Source organism: Humulus lupulus, chromosome 7 (genome assembly GCF_963169125.1).
Source record: "Humulus lupulus chromosome 7, drHumLupu1.1, whole genome shotgun sequence".
NCBI classification, from domain to species: Eukaryota; Viridiplantae; Streptophyta; class Magnoliopsida; order Rosales; family Cannabaceae; genus Humulus; species Humulus lupulus.
The window spans coordinates 33,829,616-33,835,005 of NC_084799.1; positions in this window are offsets into that span (position 1 = coordinate 33,829,616).

Here is a 5,390-nt window from a genome sequence, read left to right on the forward strand (position 1 = left end):
CTCCAGCCGCCTCCGATTTTTGCAGAACTTGCCGAAGGGGCTGGTCAGTTAAGACTGTGATGGGTTGGGCTTGGAAGTAAGGATGTAATTTCGTTGAGGCCAAAATTAAGCAATAGGCTAATCTTTCGATGGGAGGATACCTCAATTCGGCACCGATTAACCTCTTGCTAACATAATAAACTGCCTTTTGTACGCCTTCTTCCTCTCGTACCAGCACCGCACTAGCAGCATATTCGGTGGTCACCAGGTAAATGAACAAAGTTTCTCCATCTATGGGCTTCGATAAAACAGGAGGCTGTGCCATGTGGGCTTTTAAGGCTTGGAAAGCCTGTTCGCAGTCTCCAGTCCACTCGAACTTCTTGTTGCCTCTAAGTAGATTAAAGAAAGGGACGCATTTATCTGTCAACTTTGAAATAAATCTACTGAGTGCGACAATCCTTCTAGTTAAACTTTGCACATCCTTGATTTTCACTGGCGATTTCATGTCGATCAGGGCTTTGATCTTCTCGGGGTTGGCCTCGATTCCTCTTGAATTAACGATGAACCCCAAAAATTTCCCTGATCCTACTCCGAAGGAACATTTGAGAGGATTTAGCTTCATCTGATATTTGTTCAAAACATTGAAACACTCCTATAAATCCTTCACATGTCCTTCTGCCTTCTTTGACTTTACCAGCATGTCGTCCACGTACACCTCCATGTTTACTCCGATTAACTCCTTAAACATGTGGTTAACCAATCGCTGGTAAGTTGCACCAGCGTTTTTCAATCATAAGGGCATTACTTTATAACAGTATAACCCCGTATCGGTCCAAAAGCTAGTGTGATCCTCGTCAGGGGGATGCATACTGATCTGATTGTATCCCGAGTATGCATCCATGAAAGAGAGGATCTCATGTCCTACAGTTGCATCGACCAACTGGTCGATCCTTGGGAGTGGGAAGCAATCTTTTGGGCAGGCTTTATTAAGGTCTGTGAAATCCACACAGGTTCGCCATTTACCGTTAGGCTTGGGAACGAGTACTGGATTAGAGACCCATGATGGATAAAACGCCACCCTGATGAACCCATTCTCCTTCAATCTTTCAACTTCCTCTTTTAAGGCTTTCGATCTATCCTTATCGAGCATCCTTCTTTTCTGTTGCACATGTGGAAAAATCTTGCCAACGTTCAGGACATGGCTGATCACTACAGGATCTATCCTAGCCATGTCTTTATGTGACCATGCAAAAACTTCCTGGTTCTTTCTCAAAAATTCCACCAGTGCGTGCTTCGTTGTTGCTTCTAAATTTTTACCGACCTTTACAACTCTGATCGAGTCTTTTTCGTCAAGTAGGACCTCTTCAAGGTCCTCGATGGGTCCAACATCTTCCTCAAAATCCCCAAAGCGAGGATCTAAATCTTTATCCTCACTTTGGGCAACACCCTATTTGGTGACTCCATCACCGGATTGGGCTTGTATATCAATGGCCATCTACAACCTCTCTGGGGGAGTGCTCTTCGGCGTTCCCTTCTTTGCCTTCGTGATCGAGGCATTGTAGCACTCCCTTGCTTCCCTCTGATTTCCCAACACGCGTCCTACCTCTGCGTCTGTCGGGAATTTCATGGCCAAGTGCCATATTGAGGTGACGGCCCAAAGGTCAATCAGTATGGGCCTTCCGATTACAGCATTGTGCGCCGAAGGACAATCGATTACTATAAAAGTAGCGAGTAATGTCCTGGTAGCAGGCATTGTTCCTGCTGTTACCAGAAGTCTGATTGACCCTGTTGGGGCGAGTCCCTCTCTAGAGAAGCTGTAAAGTGTTTGGTTGTAGGGCTCCAAATCCTTGACGGACAACTTCATGCGTTCCAGCGAAGACTTGTACAGGATGTTTACTGAACTTCCTATATCGACTAGCACTCTCTTTACCATCATGTTGGCAATTTGAACATCCACGACCAGCGGATTGGAATGTGGGAACTGGACATGTTGGGCGTCACTATCAGAGAAGGTTATTTCACCGTCCTCTGACCAAGCCTTCTTTGATGCCCTGTCCTCCACAGTCATCATCTCAATGTCCTGGTCGTGGCGTAGGGTCCAAGCATATCGTTCCCTTGCCTTTCCACTACTTCCCGCAAGGTGCGAGCCCCCACAGATGGTGAGTAAAGTGCCAGCTATGGGGTCAGGCTGCAAAGGTGGCGAGCGTTGGTGTGCGGGCGCCTGCTCATTGCCACCTGGAGCCTCTCGTTGGGAAGTTCCCGAGGCCCGAACGTATCTCCTCAAGTGTCCTTGTCTGATAAGGAACTCGATTTCATCCTTTAGCTGGTTGCACTCGTTTGTATCGTGTCCGTAGTCGTTATGATAACGACAGAACTTGGTAGTATCTCTTTTCGAAATATCCTTTCGAATGGGAGTGGGTCTTTTGTAAGGCACACTAGAACTCGTGGCCTGATACACCTCTCCTCGAGACTCGACAAGGGCAGTGTAGTTAGTGAACCGCGGTTCATAACGATTGCCCTTAGCACATTTGTTTTCAGAGGTGGAAGGTTCATTATGGGACTGCTTCCCCCCATTCTTGCCATTTCCATTGCCGTTCCCGTTGCCTTTTCCGTTGGGTTTCGACCCATTGGCGGCTTTGGCAAGCTCGGCAGTCCCCTTATCTTTGCCTGGGGGCTTTCCCTCGCTGGCGATGGCATCCTCGAGCTTGATGTACCGATCAGCTCGATCTAAGAATTCTTGAGTAGTCTTAACTCCATGCTTTCTGAGGCTACTCCACAAAGGCGTGCGGCGCCTAACTCCTGCAGTTAGGGCCATCATCTCCCACTGTTTTAGCTCCAGCCGCTGCTCGCATGAAGCGCTGGACGTAATCCTTCAGTGGCTCTCCTTCTTGCTGGCGTATCTCCACCAACTGATTCGCCTCAGTTGGGTGCACACGACCCGCATAGAATTTTCCGTAAAATTCCTTTACGAACATCTCCCAAGAAACAATACTTGCAGCATCAGAAAGTGTTGCAGGAAAGATCCTGCACCGAGCGTCTTCGGACACTTTCTGAATGTCCATCTGTATCTCAAACTTGTTGACATGAGATACTGGATCACCATACCCGTCAAAGTTTGGAAGCGTGGGCATCTTAAACTTGCTGGGAGTTTCTGCCACAGCTATCCTTTGAACGAAAGAAGTGCCCCTTCTCCTGTCGTACTCGATATGAGACGTCCTTCCCCCGACCAGCTGTTGTACTGCCTGGTTCAGGGCATCTATTTGGGCTTGCACGGTGTCAGGAATCACGGGGGCTTCTGCTGCTGGGGGAATGTACTCATCATGCCACTCTCGGCGGTCGTTGAGTACATCTCTTAAGTCTTCGTCTCTTCGCCGCTGCTCGCTTGCTCCGAGCTGGTTAAAGACTTTATTTTGTCTGGGCTGCCCCCCAGCGTTACGCCTCTCTGGTTGGTCTTCCCTAGGTGGTGGGCTTCTGACCCCACCTCTCTCTTCATTTCTCCGACCGACATTTCCTTTGCCTGAGTTGGCCTCATTGTACCCATGGTCATCTCTGAACCTCGATTGGCTATGGTGGGATCGACGGTCCCCTCGGTTGCCTCCTCGGGCTGGGACTTCCTGAGTGTTAGAGGGTGGCCTGCGTTGGTCGGTAGGTCCCCGTGCATTATCATGCCATGGGGGGCCCCGGACCGCAGAGCTTATCTCTGAGTTCCTTCTGTTGCCAGAATGACGCTGCCCCCTGCTCGGTGGGTTCGGCTCTTCGCCTCTATGGCGTCTAGGACTACGGGGCTGCTGCCCGGCCCTATTCTGCCTTGGCTGCGGGGGATTGCCTCGACCAGCCTGGGATGGAGGCTGCGCTTCAGGATCCCTTGGTGGGACATCATCCTGAGGCATTGGCGGCTGCTCGGGCCTTTGGGGGCTCAACGAATGGATCGGCGGGCTAGGATTGGGACCCCTTTGGGGTGGACCATTTGCGGGTTGATCAGGCTATGAGGCAGGTGCAGCCTGATTCCTAGCCAACTGCAGGGCTGCTTCGAGGGCTGCCATGGCCTCCCTCTGACGATGGTCCGTCTCTGCCTGTCTTTCACTCAGCTCCTGGCGCTGTCGCTCTATCTCTTGTTGCTGCCACGCCATAATCTCCACAGCACTTTCTTGGCTGGCCCTCAGATTGGCCAGTTCTTCCTGCAATACCCCCAGGGTATTTCTCAGCGTCTCGGAATCCAGTTCTTCCTCATCAAATTCCAAATGTGGCTCATTTTCAGCCATGTTTGGAGGAGGATGCGGTTGAGATGGTGCAGCACTAGCCGTCTGCCCAGTTTTCTTTGTTATTTTTGCCATTACTATTTCAACGATTTCGTATCAAGCTCTCAATGAAAGCACCAGAATGTTGACCCTTGTTTTGGTCAACTGACACGGAGTCCAAACGCTTGATGTGGATAGATGTGTTGGAATTAATATAATGACAAAAACAGTAAAGGACACAAAAAATTATAGTGGTTCGGCCCCAAGAACTAGTAATGACCTACGTCCACTTAAGCTATTATTGATATGAGATCTCAAAGGAGTGATCAAAGAACTAGGGTTTGCTGAGTTTCACAAACCTGAGAGAGATAAATAGTACAATCGTAATACAATAGCTCTAATTCTCTCGTAAGTATGTAATTTTAATTAAGCAAAAGCCAAAAAGTCCCTTCCTTGAGCTATCTTTCTCTATTTATAGGCTCAAGGAGGATTACATGAATTTGTTACAGATATTCTCTCCTAGTTAATCGGATAATCAGGAATTATTGGAGACAATCTCGGAACTGATCATGATCTCTACAAGATCATTTTGAAACATGCGGAGTGACAACCATGCTGGTCGTAAGGAAAACTCAACTGCCACGCCAAGAATGTCTTACTGGTCGATACTCGAACAGAACTCTGCCAGGTGTCAGCCACGTGTTCAAAATCGCCTGCCACGTCACCCGTGCCTGATTTTTGGATAACACAAATAATTTTTCTAACATTTAATAATAGCTAACAATTAATAATAAAATAAGTTTTAGAGCACAAATAATGTTTATCTATATGTGTTGACGTCGTTTTTCGTCAACTTAAATAGATGAGCAATTAAGCAAATGGAAAATGGAGCGAATGAATTTAAAGGGGAAGATAAGAAGGTTTTTACGTGGTTTAGGAGTTAATTCTGCCTAGTCCACGAGTCTATGTTATTAAGACTTGGAGTTTTCTGGAAATTCTTCAAAGATGAATTACCCAGAGCTTTCTCCTAGAAATCAGAAATCAGAATTTGATCCTTTACAAGTGGTGACTCATTCTCTATTTATAGGGAAGGTTACAAAGTTCATTCCCACATATTTCGGGAAGATATTTTGTATATCGATTGAAATAATGATATTAAATGCAATATCTCCT